General features: G+C 41.7%; 2 long non-coding RNA genes across 3 annotated transcripts; one reads left to right on the top strand and one right to left on the bottom strand.

Moving 5' to 3' along the window:
- Positions 1 to 2,169: 2,169 nt before the first annotated feature.
- Positions 2,170 to 5,186, top strand: LOC138358672 (uncharacterized). 2 transcript variants are annotated; one of them, XR_011225519.1, is made up of 5 exons: positions 2,170 to 2,458; positions 3,529 to 3,749; positions 3,985 to 4,070; positions 4,385 to 4,454; positions 5,005 to 5,186. It is a non-coding gene; the product is annotated as an uncharacterized lncRNA (long non-coding RNA). The 2 variants fall into 2 exon arrangements; XR_011225518.1 differs by having other exon boundaries at positions 2,174 to 2,458; positions 3,993 to 4,070.
- LOC138358671 (uncharacterized) lies at positions 4,974 to 17,809 on the bottom strand. Its single transcript, XR_011225517.1, has 4 exons — positions 17,444 to 17,809; positions 14,310 to 14,473; positions 12,728 to 12,826; positions 4,974 to 5,110 (listed from the first exon to the last, which is right to left on the bottom strand). It is a non-coding gene; the product is annotated as an uncharacterized lncRNA (long non-coding RNA).
- Positions 17,810 to 19,806: the final 1,997 nt, after the last annotated feature.

The raw sequence follows: 19,806 nt of genomic DNA, 5'->3' as shown, positions 1-19,806 counted from the left end.
AAGCCTAAAATATTATATGCCTTCAGAAAGACAGAGATATGCTCGTTATTGTGAGTGCACCAAAGGAAATATATCTTGTTGGAGGACAAAGATATATCAATTCTAAAATAAGTTTCGACTCTCGCTCGGGCGAGAGATAGCGCGACTCTCGCCCCATCTATTGGAGATTCTGTTCACCTAATGACCCAAAGCTACTCAAAGCCTCCTAGCATTACATACAAGAGTTTTACATTCTTGTAAAGCCACTATTACGCGTAGCGTTTCGGGCAGGTCCTTAACCCTAATTTCCCCGGAATACGACCCCGCCGAATCGTTTAACAACCATGTACCCATTCACTGCTGGGTGAACAAAGGCTACAGTTAAGGATTGGTGCCCGGTCAATCCTCCCCGGCCAGGATTTCTTAAATAATGAAGAAATATGGTATATTTATTCACTATAATGTTGGTGCTTAATGCAGAACACGAGAAAACATATATTTACTATAAAATAATATACTTCCATTATGAAATAAGTAAATATGTGGCCTCATAGGAAGTCAACGGTCCAGGTGTCAATGTTGTGGAGCGACTTATCCAAGATATATTGTTGTCTGGAAAGTGTTTGTTGGCATATCAACCTTCTGTACACAGTGATCCAGTCGTCGCACTTCTCTCCTTAAATGATCGCAAATTTAGTTTATTATATTAACAAGTAGAATACGTATTTCTAATAATATCTAACATAACTAGCCAGAAAATATTTAAGACTTATTGAAAAATACATGTCTGGAAGTTAAATCGACTTCATAGAACAATAGTGTTGGTCTATACTAATCGTTATTCGTTAGTATGCGTTCGCTTCTTAAAACATTTACTGTACTGATGTAAAATCTCCCATGTCTCTTCGCACATGGAACACCGAACCTTACACACTCTCTGATATATTGTACCCAACATGAACTTGAGTCCTGGCTTTGTTGCTGTGGACTCTTCCCTTTCACAGTATATACTCAAATGCTCTAATCTTTCTAACAAACGTGACTTAACATAAGCTTTCCCCCTTCCATTTCTTTCTTTCTCTTTCCCTTTCTTTCTCTCTTCTCCCTTTTTCTGTTCATTGTCTTCTACGCTCCCTTGCTATCCTCTTCTTTTTCCTATTACCATCTCCTTCGGTGGTTATAATAGGAGCTGCCTCGTATGGGCCAATAGGCCTGCTGCAGTTTTCATTACTACTATCCCCTACACCTGACTTTCCTCCTCAGCTCTCTCTTGCCTATTTAATTCCTGTCCCTACCTGTCCTCATCACAATCGACTTGAGAATGGTCCAGGACGGACCGAAACGTCGTCGTCTCTTCAATTTCTAGTGTGTGGTCTGGTCAACATACTTCAGCCACGTTATTGTGACTCATCGCCTGCATCTGATATATTGTTTAATTAATAGAGATTCACTAATAAAGCTTATAATTGTATATGTTATCAAAAAGGCATAGATAAAGTCGTTCTTACGTTTTAGTCACAGAGATTAGATATTAGTAAAGTAAATTCATTTTATTCAGGAAAGTACATAAATAGTCGATTTACAAACATAATATTGGGTTTATAGATAGAGCTAGTATATACAATACCTAAAGCCACTAGTACGCATAGCGTTTCGGGCATATTATTGAGAGAGGAAAGATATTTATATTTAAACAATTTTTTTTTTTACCGACGCTCTCCCTATTGATGAGAACTACAACCTAATGAAGATAAATGTTAATTTTATGTAGATACTGTAATAAACGAAAGTTGTTAATGTCATCAGAGAAGCAGAAATATAGGCAAATTTTAAATCCCTTGTCATAAATATAACTGAAGTGAAAGCAAAGATATATGCATTTTGATAGTTACAAAGACAGCTCTTTAACACGGGTGGAACACGAACAAGGGGAACTTAGTACCCAAATGAGCCACAGAGATATTAGAAAGAATTTTTTCAGTGTCAGAGTAGTTAACAAATGGAATGTATTAAGCAGTGATGTGGTGGAGGCTGACTCCATACACAATTTCAAATGTAGATGTGATAGAGCCCAATAGGCTCAGGAACCTGTACACCTGTTGATTGACGGTTGAGAGTCGGGACCAAAGAACCAAAGCTCAACCCCTGCAAGCACAAATTAGGTGAGTACAACTAGGTGAATACAGCTGAGGGGCGGGACCAAACAGCTGAAGCTCAATTCCCTACGCATAACTAGGCGAGTCCATAGGAATTACTGTTTGTTCTGGCGCCATCTATGTTTTGACAGCAGTACTACAAATGTTCCCACGTTATGTGATGATCGCTATACGGGTGTACGTTACAGTCAGTTGCTCTTCTATATATGTTTATGGACAACGTAGGTGATTTGAGGCAATTTGCGGCCAGAGTGAAATAGTATCCACGCGGTGAGTGATGGAGGAGGATATATACTGCTGTGTACTCGACCAGCGGGTGAGAGGTAAGTTATATCGAACAATTATGGGGAATAGATGGGTTATTTTAAGCGTAGAATGTCAGGTAACCGGTAACTACACAGATGGGGTAGTGTTTTTTTAAGTCTTTATTTACTAAAGTGGAACATTACATTATGCCTTTAGCTGAACAAGTCTACTGGTGGGGGAAGTAGACGGGTTTTATGAAAGTATTTTACCTAAATATTTGTATTTGGTTAACTAGTTCAGCCGTTACCAGGGAGGGTGTTCCTTTAATCTTGTCTAAAAATTCTAGCCGGACAAAGTGATTAAATAAATTGAATAGAACGAAGTGGTTTGGCAGGGTGCTTAACATTTAGTTTAGTTCACTTACTATGCAGCCCATGCTTAAAGAATGCAAGTTTATCATATTGAATTTACCGTAGTTTTACTGCATTTAATATACCGTTTTTACCCTATTTAATTATGTCGGGTAAAGGCCGGTCGTGGAAAGTTCCTAATATCGCAAGTTTTAAAAGAAAAGTTTGAGTTAACTTTAACGCTTAAGTTAGTGACCAATTAGCTTGGTGTATTGTGAGGAAAGTTACTAGAATCTAACATTGCAAGTGCCATTTCTCTACTCTTTTTGAGAAACATGACCAGATACATGAATCGCATAGTTTTATTACTAAATGTTCATGGATTAGGTTGCATAGTTGAGGAAATGGTGATAAGGTTTGTGATTTTGTGTACTTTTGACTTCAGCAGAGATTTTGATAGTGGGGCAAAATTGATAGGGGCTCGGATCATTGGGAATGCTGACTGAAGTTGATTAGGTCATGGCTATACCAAAGGAAATTAGTATAAATGGGGTTAAGTTGGGAGAAGTGTTGTAAGTAGTGCCTAAAAGCTCTCCTTGGACCTCGGTTATTCGCAAGATTATGGTTTAGACTGCAATAGTTGCAGAATTGGCAAATAAAAAATACCGATGCCCTATATAGTTTTGAAATGGTTAAGACTACCAGATGCAGTTTAATGCTGACAAATGTAAGGTTTGGGGGCTAGGTAAAGATGAGATAGATGGTGTAGATTGTTAAGAGTATTAAATTTTTTGCAGGTGGTAAATTCTCCCCGAGCTGGCACTGCTCTCCAGCCTGGGATGTTGATTGGTTAGTCTTCAACTGCCTCCCAACATGGTAGTGAGGTCCTGAGCTGACATGCAGTGAGGAACGTGGAAAGCTTCGTGAATTGGCACACGGTATGCCTCCCTTTCAAACCAGCAGCTGGCACAAATGTTCCAGCTAACATCAGAATAGTGGTTGACGCCCACACTAAAATGTAAGTGGTACAGTAAATGGACACCCCCCCCCCCTCCCTTTTGACACTGAACAGTTGGGAGGAAGCATTAAATGTTTGTTAAATAAGCTTTAATCTATAAATGTATAACACTGTTAAGGGTAATCATGAGTCGGTTAATGGCAGAAAAAGTTTTGTTCTCAGTGATGGTATTTTTCCCTTGAAAGTAAAAAAAAATATTCAATGTTTACTTTAGCTTGGTTTTAAATTTATATAGTTTTCCAGAATGTGGTTTGGAAAGTCCAGAAGTCCCTCTCAGTTGGAAGAGTTTTAAGTCAGTTGGAATTGCTTCAACAGAATCAGGTGAGTTGTAGTAAAGGTTAATCTGAATAGATTTGCATAAAAGTAAAAAAATAGTAATAACTTAAACAATATAGCATTGGCTAAAAATAAATGTAAATTGCCATTGAAGTGCAGTTGTGGATAGTTTCTCAAATGACATTTACTGAAACTTGGCAAATTGATGCCATATATATTTATATTGCTAAATTAGATCTTTACTACTGCTACTAGAATATGTAGAAAAGGTAAATTCCTTAGATTTTTTCCATCTGAATTTGTAAAGTAAAGCAAGATTGGCTTTAAATCTGAAATTAATTTGTTGAAATATTTTTCAGGTGAAAGTGATTATGCATTGACTGGCTTGGAGTGAGGCTCCTTTACTCTGCAAAAGGAAATCTACAGTGGGTGAGTTTGAATTTGATGTTTTAGCTATATCAATGACCTAATCTTAATTCTCTTATCTAGTCCATTTATAGGTGTGTAACCATGTCCTACTGTTACAACCCACAGGGTGATGCAGTTTGTACTGATCCTACCCCATTTCATAAAAGGGGACCAGGCAGTCCTGCAGATATCCCTGGCTTGACTTTTTCAGAGCTTTGCTCTACTACCCATCTAATAGATGGACTAGATTTGCATAGGTTTAGGGACCCTTAACAATGGTTACATTGTTAATATGCACAGGGCTTGTTTGCTGAATGGGTGGATGCATCTAAAACTTTAGTGCCTGGCATGCATTGTACAGTAAGGCATATGTACAATGTGTTGATGGCACTAAAGTGGTGGATGTAATGCACCCATTCAGGGAACAAGCTCTGCACCACAATCAGAGTAAGGGATAGGCCTTGCTGAGTCTATCTTAAAAGATAGGCTGTTAGGATTTTTTGGGCTTATTATTAGGCATTGGTGATAATAAAAGTAGTGTCCCTGTTTAATGTTTATTTTTCTTTTACAGGTGATTGTCTCTGGAGTTGTCTTGGCCTTTTGGATCTTCTGTCCAAAAGGCATCTTCAAAGATCTTCTGTCCATCTTCTGTCTTCTAGGAGCATCTGTCTCACAACCTGAAACAGTAATAAATATTAGGTGTATTATAAATACTATATGTAAAACTTATTAAATAAAACAATTTTAATGAAACTACTTTATATACCTTATCCTGAAATTATGCTGGAAATTATTGTTCACTACTATTGATGCAATGTTTAAACATCTGACATTTTTTTACTTTGAAAATAAATACTTGGTAAAATTTACACCTATTTGTAACTTGTTACATAGGTGCATGCAAAATGCATTGAAAAGATGTAAAAGTGGACTACCTATTCAATTTACAAACTAACAAATATTGCAAATTAGTCTGAAATATTAAAGTGGAAGAAACTTCAGTCAATATTTTAGTTTTCATACTTGAAATTAAATTTAAAGCTATGCAACACAAGCTTTGTACAAATTATGATTAAATTAACTAAAGATCATTGTTAAATTTACAAAACATTAGAAAAGTGACATTGAAGCATCTATACAACATGGTTTTCACAAAGTCTTTGGTAACTTAAATTTAATCAAAGCTCTTAAATGATTTGTCTGCCAAACTCTTCAGATATTCTGAAATATTTTATCTAGATTAAAACCATCATTGTTTGAAAGGGCAAAACAGATTACTGTCAATTAGTTTGACCTAACATCTGCAAGATCCTGAAGTAATGGAATTTATTTTGTAAAACTGTTTGCTAAAAACAAACCCTGCCTAATGAACCTGCTCATTTTTTTTAGAAATGGTAATTGCAACATTACCAAAGGCCATTGTTTTAATAGCCAAAGTACCAAATGAAAGACCAAGAAGTAACAGGTACATGGTAGAAAGGACAAAAGAATGGTTACAAGGACCCTTTCATTTGTTAAAGAAATGACGGGAAAAATGCTGTCGTACCACAAGGGGTCTTAACCCTTGTCATATACATCACTGACATTAATCTAAATATTACCAACCACAAAAATTGCTGATAACATGTTATAAAAAAAATAGAATATAATATTGAGGCCTTAATGCAGATCTCTAACTCTACAAATAGTAACAAGACTGGCAATTTCTTAATATAAAACAGAAAAAATTCCAAGACCTTGCACGTGAGCCAGAACAATCCATATCACAACTACCACATTAAAATGAAACAACAATGAAGGTAAGGTAATTACCAAAAGAAGGCACCAAACCGGGAAGGCCATGTAGCACCATCAAAGTGCGAAATAATCAGAGGGCGCTAAATATCACCAAGAATGCCAATACGAGAACAAAAACGCATAAGGCGAACGATATCAAAAGTATCCGATTCACCTAGAATTCTATCGAGGGACAAGTGACTGCGAGGGACGGTCGGAAAGCTAGACACACGCTCGTCCTGGAAGTCAGGACATTCAACAAGGATATGCACAACTGTAAGAGGGACAATAAGGAGCAGGGCGGCGCTCCATTAAGTGACCGTGGGTTAAGCAGGTATGACCAACCCACAGCCGTGCCAAAGCAGTGTCCCACCGCCGGTTACGGTGGTAGGAGGAAGGCCACGGGGACACACTAAGTTTGAGAGTACGCAGCTTGTTACCAACCACAGAGGGCCAATGGGGAAGAATGAATAACAGGATACAAGTCGGAATAAGGAATACCTTTATGGGAGATGGGACAAGAACGGATAGCTTCCTTAGCGGCAGCATCCGCACGCTCATTGAAACACCAATATGGCTGGGAACCCAGCAAAACTCTACTGATTTAAATTTACTAGAAATAAGAAACAGCCAATGTTGAATCTCAATGACCACCGGATGGACAGGATTAAAGGACCCTAGAGCCATGAGGGCACTACGAGAATCAACTACAACCACAAAGGAGGAATGAGAATGAGAAAGCAAGAGACAAAGAGCATAGAGAATAGCATAAAGTTCTGCCGTAAAGACGCTAGCCTCCGAAGGAGGCGACACATGTAAGTACGGTCAGGAAAAACAACAGAGTAGCCCACACCATCCGCAGACTTAGACCCATCAGGGAAGATGGAAATAGAGTGGGAGTGCGAAGAAAAGTGCTCAAGGAAGAGGTTTTTCAGAATTGTAGGAGGGGTAAAGGCTTTAGTAATACAAGTCAAGGACGTAGAAAACTTGGGAAGGGGGACTCTCCACGGAGGTAATGAAGGAACAATACGAGGAGAAACATTAGAAATATGAACAGAAAGAGAATCCTGTAAGCGAGATAACTGGACAGAAAGTGGGAGACAATGAAGAGGAACAGGAACCACAGGAGGAGGAAAAGTCAATGCACGACAGAGGCGAGAGGAAGGATGTTGGAAGGACCGCGCAAGATAGCGAAGACAGTAGCGATCACGGCAGTCCTGAAGAGAGAGAAAGCCAGTGTCAACATACAAACTAAGGGCGGGAGTCGAACGAAAGCCACCAGAGCCGAGACGCAACCCAGTATGGTGCAAAGCATCAAGACGGCGAAGAGTAGAAGCAGAAGAGTATGCAGGACAACCATAATCGAGTTTAGACAGGACGAGAGAGGAGTGCAAATAGAGGAACGTGCGCCTATCCGCTCCCCAAGAAGTATGGGACAAAACCTTAAGGAGGTTAAGGGCCTTAGAGCATTCAACTCGGAGGCAAGAGATATGGGCTGACCAAGACAAACGAGTGTCAAAGACTAACCCCAAAAGCTTCGCGGAATCCCTGTACACAATGAGATGACCATAAAGCAACAACAATGAAGTAAAGGTCCTTTCAGTAAGAATCTATCATTCACTGAAAGTTGCTGCAGGTAAAAATAAAAGAAAATACAAGTCCCTAGAAATAAACAAGCAACCTTTTTGACTAAGGAAAAGAAGGTAGTTATTCTACTGTATAAATCTAAGTATTCACTTTGATAACTGTATCCAAGCATAGAGGTTTCCCCCCCCCATCCCTTTCAGAAAAACATCTACTTTCGAAAAAGTTTAACATTGGCCAACAAAAATGATTCCAAAACTAAATTGCCTAATACCAGGAACAACTGAGAGCCATGACAAACACTGCAACCCTCTCCTACCCCCAAGTCTTATGCTATTTATGATCCAAGGTAATTTGAGATATTATACTGTACTTCCTACAGACGAGTCTAGTGAGAGGGTGATCTCCTGCCGATTAAATTGAAGCACGATACAGGTGTCAACGAACATCAGTCAGCCCACTTGTCAGCACAGTGGATAACTAATGACATCATAATCTGCAGTGTTGTATGCCTCCCTGTGGCCATTTAAATCAATAAAACACAGGGTTGTGGCAATGTTTACAGCATAAGGCAAGGTATAGAGAAATCCTGGAATGCCATGTAATGTGTAGTCCTTGAATGTGCTTTAGGCAACCAAATTGAATAACAACATTTCTGGTGTTCGGCTATATAATCCGAGTTTCTCATTCGGTATAATGTTTTAAACCTAAATAGGAATTCACTTTAAAGGTCAATTTATTTGGAAAGTGCTAACCAGATTCCAAATTACTGAGCTCTGAAAGTACTACAAGACAAGTTTAACCGAATGAGTGTTTGCCTATCCATACCCCCATGAGGTATGTGACAACACTGAATAAAGAAAGGGTCTTTGAGCATTCACCGTGCAGGTATTTGACATGACCAATATAGCCAAGTGTTAAAGATCATTCTAAGCAGTTCTGCACAATCCATATACTATCAATTAATATAATTGTACAATGGTGCTTGGTGGATGATATTTCCTATTAAAACTCATTGGACAACTGTTTGTACTAGACATTTTAAACCTACAAATGGTAGCCCTAGATATCGCACTACAGTATTAATTACAAGATGAACAATGTAAAATCAATACCACAACAGCAAAGGATGACGGCTATTCAACAACCGACAAACACGCAGGTCTAACACCAGCCATCCCGAGAGAGGACGTCCCAAGCATGTACACCCCACAACTTTACATCACCTTTGCTACCTCACGTGAGCACGCAACAGCATGAGGATGCCATACTCCCAAACCAACTCCATGCACTTTGAGGCTTTAACAACTCAACATTTAAAAAGTTGATTTAAACAATCAAACACCTGAATTTTTCCCTAATTAAATTTACTAGGGAAATGCACACCAAGCCATGAAACTTACAATGAAGATGAACAAACTACACACAACTGTCACCAAACTTCCACATACCACCCCCCTCTCACTCCTGCCCTCTCTCCTTAGGTGCTCTGATTGGCTGAGCACCTGAGCCACCACCACTCACCTCTTGTTGTGAGAGCCTAAAGCATGTTTGGTTGCACTTTAAAAGTTCCCGAGTGTACTCGCCTAATTGTGAGTACCGCCTGCCCGGTTCACCATTTTGTTTTTCAATCTACTGTACCTCAATTTACCCCTTTACAGTCAAATATTATGCAAAATTCTGTTTAAGACTTGTCCCTTCTTAACTTAAATAACTGCTTTGGCCATCTGCAATCTTTCCAGGTGGGTAAAAATGACTCTTGAGGCCAGAAAGGACTTATCAGACGGCGATCATAACAATACGGTACACACACAAAATCACAACCTGATATACACCAAGCAGAAAATCCACTGGAGCTGTGAGGCGACGTAAACCCTTGCCCAAGGCACTGGCAGCTGCATACTCTACCACAGTATATTACTGACTTTGTAAAAGTCTTACAACCGGATTTCCCCATAAATCACAGCAAGTTTTGAGGCCCCTCCTTGAGTCAACGTCTTACGTAAGACCTACAAGCACTCGGGTGAAGGCTGAAGAAGCAGTTCAACACCATACACCCCAACTTCAAATACACAGTTGAGAGGCGGGACCAAAACGTGATTTTCTGTGTGTGCCTGAAGTTGGGGCATACGGTCTTGCTTCACCCTTCACTTTACCCTTCACCGGCGTACTTCAGGGGTTTTATTTAATACTTGGACTGGCTTCAGTAGGGCCTCCAGACTTTCTGTGGCTTCACAAGTGTCACGTGAATCCCCTGCATAGCAGTGGAACTGCCTTTTCCCTTCACCTTCAATGCCTCTGCACTGGAAGTATACATCTACACCAGCCCAGAAGAGTCATCAGTCCTGCCACCTCTCCATACCCCCCAGGGCCTGGCACGGCCTGGTACGACTCAGAGGCAAGCCGGGCGCCACTGCTAACTGGCAGTTTGTCCCCACAAACAAGCAGTTAGCCGCCTTCAACTGACAGTGGTACAGCTCAACACAAAGGCACCGCCAGCCACAACGAGCAGTTTGCTAGTTGACCAGATGTCCACCTCGTGTTGACACTGGATGAGTCATCACCGCCGGACTATATAAAGAGCGCTGCCTCCCTGGAGAGGCAATCTCTCCCTTAGTGCTCTAGGATCACCTTGGTGTCTCTAACCCGTCGCCCACTTCCAGCCAACATCGTGTGACTGATGCCATGGTGGTATGGTAGCTGTCTTCAGAACACCAGTATATCTTCATACTTTTATTCATTGCTTATCGTTTATTTTTTGCATTTAAGGTCATACTAACTTGTTCACCTTTGCATTACATGATAGTCAAGTATTGTCATGTGTTATTTTTGTTCATTACTATTTCATTAAATTGTTTAATTATTTATTTGATAATTTTCATTTGTTTCCACCTGCAACTTACACACTGCAAGGCCAATAGCAGCATTTCTTTCATTTATGTGAGGGAGAGCCATACCATCTTGGTTCAGTATAGCTGTGATACTATAACCCATCACACAAGATATCCAGTAGTAAGACTTTTACCATCAGTGGTGGTAGAGTATGCAACTGGCAATGCCTTTGTTACAGGTTCGCTTCATCTCACAGCCCCAGTGGATTTTCTCACACATTTGAATACATGAAACAACTTTATTTGATACATTCCAAACCAAAGTACAGTACAGTAATTATCAAACCATCAAATGTGTGGGATAATCATAGTGCGCTAAATATCACTAACGTCGCCAATACAAGAACAAAAACGCATACGGCGAACAATATCAAAGGTATTGAATTTACCAAGAATTTTATCGAGGGACAATTGACAGTGAGGGATGGTCGGGAAGCAAGACACGTAAGTCCTGGAAGTCAGGACATGTAGAGACAACGGTTTGGACAATAAGAAGCAGGGCAGCGCTCCATTAAGTGCCCGTGAGTTAAACGTGTATGACCAATATACAACCTCGCCAGAGCCGTTTCCCACCACCGGTTACGGTGGTAGGAGGAAGGCCACGGGAACACACTACTCTTAAGAGCACGCAATTTGTTACCAGTAACAGAAGACCAGCAACCCTGACAACGGGCAAGAATGGGGAAATGAATAACTGGGTAAAAGTCATAATAAGGAATACCTTTATGGGAGATGGGACAGGTGCGGATAGCTTCCTTAGTGGCAGTGTCCGCACGCTCATTTAAATAATAAGAACACACCAATATGGGTGGGAATCCAGCGAAATTCCACTGTCTTAAATCTACTGGAGATAAGAAACAGCCAATGTTGAATTTCAACTACCAAAGGATGGACTGGATTAAAGGATTCTAGAGCCATGAGGGCACTGCAAGTGTCAACTACAAACACAGAGGAGGATTGACAGCGAGAAAAGAGTTGATGAAGAGCATAGAGAATAGCATAAAGTTCTGCCATGAAGATGCTAGTCTCCGGAGGCAGGAGACACAAAGGTGCAGTCAGGAAAAACAACAGAGTAGCCTACACCGTCTGCACACTTAAGACCCATTGGTGAAGACGGAAATAGAGTGGAAGTGTGAAGAAAAGTGTTCAAGGAAAAGGTGATTTAGAACTGTAGGAGGGGTAAAAGTTTTAGTCATGTGGGTCAAGGCTTACAGAATTTAGGAACGGGGACCCCTCTATAGGGGCAAAGACGGAATGACACGAGGGGAAATATTGGTAACACAAACTGAAAGAGCATTTTGTAAGAGAGACAACCGTACAGAAAGAGATAGGTGGTGAAGGGGAACAGGAACCACAGGATGGGTAAAGGTCAAGGCATGACATAAGCAAGAGTGAGGGTGCTGTAAGGACCGTGCAAGGTGGAGAAGACAGTAGCGATCATGGCGATCCTGTAGAAACAGGACGCCAGTTTCAACATACAGGCTTAGGGTAGGTGTCGAAGGAAAGGTACCAGAGCTGAGCCGTAACCCAGTATGATGCAGTGTGTCCAGATGGTGAAGGGTAGAAGGAGAAGCAGACGAGTAAACAGGGCCATAATCGAGTTTAGACAGAACGAGAGAGGAATGTAAAGAGAGGAGCAGTGTCAATTAGCTCCCCAAGAAGTATGGGACATGACCTAAAGTTAGTTAAGGGCCTTAGAGCATTCAACTCGGACGTAAAAAATATGGGGCGACAAAGACAAACGAGTGTCAAAGATTAGCCCTAAAAGCTTTAGCAGATTCTTCGTACAAAAGGGGATGACCCCTGTTACCTAACAGTAAATAGGTATCTGGGAGTTAGCTGTTACAGGCTGCTTCCTAGGGGGGTGCGTGTGTGGGAGAAAAAAAAATTTAGTAGTTAACCACTGAACTGCTCTGTCTCCAAATAACACCCTGGTGCACAAGAAATAAATTCTTTCCAAAAATTTTTTTTCTCTTCTTATATTGTTAAAATGCAGAGTCTGATCACGGGGAAACTAAACAAAAAATATTGTATGTGACTTACTTTAGCTGCGATGGAGCTGGGAAGTTGAGCAAATTATGGGCGCTGAGCGTTGGAGCGATGGGGGTCTGTCGGCCCCGCCACCCCGTGCGACGGCAGTTGCTGCGAATAAAATGTTGCGCAATTATTTTGAAGTTTCTCATTCATTTCTTCTTTTTTTTTTTTGCTGTAATATTATTTAAAAGTGTGTAATTTGTGGAATTTATATAATTCAAAGTATAGAACATCGCTATGCTCAAAATTATGGGCCTCATATATGCGACATATTCTACAATCAGTGTTTTTGCTGTTATTACACTATATACACACATTGTATATACCCATCTACGTATGTATTCACCATAACGATCCACTATGTTGGTATGGTGAGCCCAAAAAACATGAGTGAGCTGCCACACCCTGCCAGTCCTCCCTCCCTCCTCCAACACATTACTCGCCAACATTCCTCCTCCCAAAATACTGTTATTGTGTTTATTACACTATTTACACACGTTATGTATAAGTATGTACATGTTTTATTCATGTACATACGTACATACTTGCCATCTCCTCACCTCTCTCTCTTGCCTACTTAATGCTCTTGCTTCCCTCATCTCATCACAATCGACTTTATAATGGTCCAGGACGGATCGAAATGTCGTCGTCTATTCAATTTCCAGTGTGTGGTTTGGTCAACAATGAAATCTTCATGCAAGATCTTATAAAGAAAACCCCTAGAACGAGTTTTGCAGATACGAAAGAGTTTAAGGTGAGTAGGGGATGGTTTGAGAATTTTTTTTTTTTTTTTTTTTTTTTTTTTTTTTTTTTGAGATATATACAAGAGTTGTTACATTCTTGTACAGCCACTAGTACGCGTAGCGTTTCGGGCAAGTCCTTAATCCTATGGTCCCTGGAATACGATCCCCTGCCGCGAAGAATCGTTTTTTCATCCAAGTACGCATTTTACTGTTGCGTTAAACAGAGGCTACAGTTAAGGAATTGCACCCAGTAAATCCTCCCCGGCCAGGATATTTTGAAAAAAGACGTGGTATTCATAGTGTTGTGAGGCATGGTGAGGGTGCCAGCTCAGACAAAGTAGGGGCTGAAAGATTGGTTTGTGATTTTAAAGATTTTGTAGATACTGCATTGATGGATATATTCCACAACAAGTGTTTAATTGTGAGGAGACATGGCTATTCTGGAAAAAATTGCCGAAGAGGACATACATTACCCAAGAGGAGACGTCACTGCCCGGACACAAGCTAACTTGGGCTAACTTGTGTCAGGATAGGCTAACTCTTGTGCTGTGTGGCGATTTGAAAATTAAACCCTTGCTCGTGTATCATTCCGAAAATCCAAGAGTTTTAAAAAATATATAACGTGCAGAAAAACTGTGATGTAGAGTGGTTTGCCCTGCCATCAAAAAATATCTGCAAGAGAAAAGTTTGACACTAAAGGGCCTGCTTCTCGACAATGCTCCTGCTCATCCTCCAGACTTGGAGGATGCATTGTTGGGGCCACTTTTTTTTTTTTAGGGATATTCCTGCATGGGCCCTAAGTTTCTGGCTAATGAACCAATGACATGAAGGAGGAGTTTTCAACCTACCTTGTGTTAGGTGTGCAGGGGTCAATAGGCTGAACATAATGTCAGGAGCAAAGGGGGGCGTTTGCCTCTTCAAACACAATTGTGACCATCTTCATCCCTTCGAACTATCCTAAATGCTCTCTTCACCTGTCTGACCAAATTGGGTGTCCAGACCACCTTTGAATCTGAAATTGTAAAATTAATAGTGATTTCAGAATATTCAGTCCATTTATACTAACAAAATTATATACAGTATACTGTAATTGAAATTTTACAGAATGATAAAGGCAATTTAGTAACTTTGTTAAAATGCACATGGGGGAAATACATGAAAATAGGTTAATATGGTTTGTAAGGTTGATGGGAAATGTTTATTACTTTTATGATTTAAAAGATGTATAGCCCTAATACTCCATCCTGGGTGCATTCCACCAGGTAATGACCACAGCAAAAGTTTTCCACGAGGCTCTATTGTCACACAAACTTTTCACATTTTCAAACTTGATTCATCTTTTCCCCCTCGTTCCAGGGGTTTTCTTTAAAAGGTCTTCATGCAAATGCCTTGGTTTCTCACAAATGATGGCCTCTGAAATGCTATCACATGCTAACTCCTTGTTGTGTATCCAAATTAATAAAAACTTTTTAACATCCTCAAGTGTTTGTGTTCTTTGTTTCGGGATTGTTGATATGCCTTTTGCCACTTTAATGCTCATAATGTCCTTTTTCTTAGCAAGTATAGTGCATATTGTTGACATAGATTTGTTGTACTGCCTAGCTAGTTCAACAACCTGTGCACCATTTTGATGTTTATGAATGCTCTCTTGTTTTTCCTCTATGGTCATTCTCACATGTGTTTTCTTGGCTTGAACCTTACCACTGGCTTTCTTGGGACTCATGGCAAGATATATCATAACAAATTTTATGTTCAAATAGCCAAAAATCCCAAAACAAATGTAATGCTTTACAAAGAATTCAGGCGCGATACTTACTAGGCAGGAGACACTGGTAAACTGAGGTGCGATCACCATGCCACCACGCGCTAGGTCAGCCCATACGTATATCAACAAACTCCTTTCCTGAGGCAAAGTTTGTAACCCGATTCAAATTTTTCGAAGAAATTAGGCTCGTAACCCGAAAAGTTCATAAATATTCATTCGTAAGCCGAGGTGTCACTATATATAACTAAAAAATTAAACTCAGGATTACTTTCAACCCCCACCCCTTTTGCTCTACTCCATCGCCACCTACCTTCACCCCCCTCTATGATGTACTCTTCCATAGACACCTACCTTTGCCCCCCTCCTCCCCTCTACTCCTCCATCGTCACCTACCTTCACACCCCCCTCCCTTCTCCTCCTCCATCGTCACCTTCCTTTCACCCTCCTCTATGATGTACTCTTCCATAGACACCTACGTTCACTGCATATAATGCTCCCCACTACTCCTCCATCGTCACCTACTTTCACCACCCCCTCTGCTCTACTCCTCCAGGGTCGCAGACAATTTCACGAGCGTGAGAACTACGAGTTCTCTAACCACTCTCACACTCCTACTCTCTCACCAGTGAGGGGGAGGGAAGGAGGGAGGAAATGAAGGAAGAAAGGTGGGGGAGAGAGAATAGGCAGGGGGGAGGAGGGCCTAGATACATTTCTTCCATATAGATAGGTAGACTGAGGGAGAGCTGCTTGCCAAGAGCCCTATCAGACAGGCTTCCTATTCCTCAACCCTCCCTAATATGCCACATCCTGGTCAGGACAACTTGCTCGATTGTTATTCTTGGTGTGACTCGAGAACTGACCTCGAGGCGGGGCATGGGCATGGATTATCTCCCTGGGGCACGCACCTCCCTGCCCCAGCTCTCTCTCTCTCTCTCACATAATCTATCAAGGGTCTAACATGAGGTCATTGTGCCTACCAGAAGTGTATATGTCCAAGGCTGGCCACCTGTCTGGACCATTCAAATGTATAAACACGTAATTAGTCTATTAAAATTATATATAATGCTACAATTATAAATTAATTTGTTCATGGTCATTCGTTTATCAGTATTTTAATATGAGGTATATATACGCATGTATGTATACGTTGACGTACACATATATGATTATGTGTATGGAATGATTATGATTATGTGTAATCATATATGATTATATCTAATGGAATGCATTAGTAAGTGATGTGGTGGAGGCTGACTCCATACACAGGTTCAAGTGTAGATATGATAGAGCCCAATAGGCTCAGAAACCTGTACACCTGTTGATTGACAGTTGAGAGGTGGAACTAAAGAGCCAGAGCTCAACCCTAGCTAGCACAATTAGGCGAGTATATGAACGAATGCACATGTACACTTTCAAATGAATTAAGATACCTTGAGATACACAATGACTTAGTTTAAATAGTTTAAACACATTATGGTACTGATTTTGACATGCTGATGTCTGGAAGGGAGAGGGGGTGTGGGGGGTTATTGTCTGAGGTGGAGGACCAGAGGAGGGGGTCAGTGGAAGGATGGTGGCTGGAGGGATGCCATTGTTCTAATGGTTATGAAAACAATTATTGATGGCAGGAATTCAGTGGGTGTGTACTTCACCCGCACCATCACCATACTGTGCCCTGCTACAACCCCCCCCCCCACTCCACCCATGCTGTGCGGGGCGTATTACACATTATGGGATAACCGACTGTCTGTCCGTTCCTGTCTGCTCGTTATGCTGCCCTTCCTTTTGAAAATTGTCTGCTTTATCGACTTCCTTCAAGACCACACGTTAGCCTCTTATCACGCCCTCTTACCACTCTCAGGGAGCCGGCTCTTCTATACAATAGTTACCAATCAGTCCCCAAGGTGAAAGAGTGTCCGGGCATATGACTTGTTACGTGTACTTATTTGCGATTCGTTTGGGCTGTCACGTGTGGTGATTAGTGTTGGGTAAGGCTAGGCCAGGTCAGGTCAGGCTAGGCCAGGTCAGGTCAGACTAGGTCAGGTCAGACTAGGTCAGGTCAGACTAGGCCAGGTCAGACTAGGCTAGGTAAGGCTAGGCCAGGTCAGGTCTGGTCAGGTCTGGCTAGGCCAGGTCAGGTCTAGTCAGGTCTGGCTAGGCCAGGTCAGGCCAGGCCAGGCTAGGCAGGGTGAGAGAAGTAAAGCGGCAGGTACTTACGTTTCCGAGAAAGTAGCGGCGGTAGTATATTGTTGATTTAGATTCGACGACATCGTGAAGCTAGTAGGTTGCGGCCTCATCGCTCTCGAACTTGTTGTTGTTGTTGTAGGGGATACGAGGCACACCCAATATCCCCATTACATTGATCACATCGCACACTAATATTTTTACTATTTCGGACACCAGATTTGTCTGTTTCGTATATGTATAATTGTTCAATATTAAAACCACAATAGAATGCTCTAAGTACTTTCGTATATTAATACATCTTCAGAAGGAATGGTTCGCTCTGAAGATGTATTAATATAAGAAAGTACTAAAGGAAATTCCTGTTTCAATTCTTCCTCCGTGGTCTGACACTCTTATTATATATTGTATATACTGAATTATATATACTATGCTTATATAATATATACTGAAATATTGTTACATTTAACGTATGAAACAAAGTATATATCTGTATTTTTAATAAAATATAAAACATTAATATTTATCAACGTATCTCTGTGAATTACATAATTTATCAGTATTGTACAGCCTGTGATCTCCACCTGGCTGGCCACTGATACCTAAGTAGCTTTCATGTGTCCCGACACCGGCGATAGGATTATATTATTTAACTTTAAAGAGAGAGATATTTCTTGAAATGTTGTCACATTAACGTCTACATCTTCCATCCTTCTGACATATAGATTTTAAGGTTAATTAGCATATATGGAAATAAATTACACAATTTATAGGCTGGTGTGAAGGGCTTCACACTCTTAGAGCAAGCCATCAAGAAACTGTACAGTATCAAATGCATATATCTTCGCTTTCACTGCAGTTATATTTATGACAAGTATTTAAAGTGTAGCTTATATTTCTGCCTTTCTGTTGACATAGAAAACTTTCGTTTATTACATTATCTAGATAAAATTAGCATTGATCTTCAAAAGGTTGTAGTTGTAACTTCCATTATAAACAACATTATTATTGCAAACAGTAGGAGTTTCAAAGTCTCATTTGTATGGATACCTTCTCATATAGGTGTTGTCCAGCATGATGACACAAGCAAGGCAGCTAAAACTGAATGTGATAAGCCTGAAGTTGAGTGGGATATGGGCATTCCAATCTCTTCTGTCAAAGCCGCAATATTTTAGGAAATTAGGGAAGACAGAAGAGCAGTCACTGACACACAAAAGCCAGAAAGCAAGTATATAAATTGTTGCAAGTCGAGCAACAAATATTTTACATTGAACAACAAATGGGATTGGAAAAGCAGTATTGCCACCTCTGCTATACAGAAAAAAATAGACCCCAGACACACCCTGTGGGTAGTAATGGACTCCCATACCGACACTATGAGGGGTAGTGGACCCCATAATAACAGTATGAGCGGTAGTGGACACTATACAAACACTATGGGCGGTATTGGACACTATGCAAACACTATGGGCGGTAGTTGACTTCATAGCGACCCTGTGGGCGGTAGTTGACTTCATAGCGACCCTGTGGGCGGTAGTGGACCCCCTGCCGATCCTGTCGGCGGCAGTGGACCCCCTACCAACCCTGTGGGTGGTAGTGAACCCCCCTACCAACCCTGTGGGCGGTAGTGGACCCCCCTACCAACCCTGTGGGCGGTAGTGGACCCCCCTACCAACCCTGTGGGCGGTAGTGGACCCCCCTACCAACCCTGTGGGCGGTAGTGGACCCCCCTACCAACCCTGTGGGCGGTAGTGGACCCCCCTACCAACCCTGTGGGCGGTAGTGGACCCCCCTACCAACCCTGTGGGCGGTAGTGGACCCCCCTACCAACCCTGTGGGCGGTAGTGGACCCCCCTACCAACCCTGTGGGCGGTAGTGGACCCCCCTACCAACCCTGTGGGCGGTAGTGGACCCCCCTACCAACCCTGTGGGCGGTAGTGGACCCCCCTACCAACCCTGTGGGCGGTAGTGGACCCCCCTACCAACCCTGTGGGCGGTAGTGGACCCCCCTACCAACCCTGTGGGCGGTAGTGGACCCCTACCGACCCTGTGGGCGGTAGTGGATCCCATACCGACCCTGTGGGCGGTAGTGGATCCCATACCAACCCTGTGGGTGGCAGTGGACTCCATACCGACCCTGTGGGCGGTAGTGGACCCCTACCGACCCTGTGGACGCCCTACCAACCCTGTGGGCGGTAGTGGACCCTTTACCGACCCTGTGAGCGGCAGTGCACCCTATATACTAATCCTGTGGGCGATACTGGACCCTATACTCATCTTGTGGGCGGCAATGGACGCCATACACATCCAGTGGGTGTTAATTGGACCCCATACTTATTCTGTGGGTGGTTGGAGCCCCATACCCATCCTGTGGGTGATAGTGGACGCCATGCTCA

Source organism: Procambarus clarkii, chromosome 85 (genome assembly GCF_040958095.1).
Source record: "Procambarus clarkii isolate CNS0578487 chromosome 85, FALCON_Pclarkii_2.0, whole genome shotgun sequence".
Classification (NCBI taxonomy): Eukaryota; Metazoa; Arthropoda; class Malacostraca; order Decapoda; family Cambaridae; genus Procambarus; species Procambarus clarkii.
The sequence above is the reverse complement of the archived record's forward strand: the minus strand, read 5'-3'. Positions and strand labels throughout refer to the sequence as shown.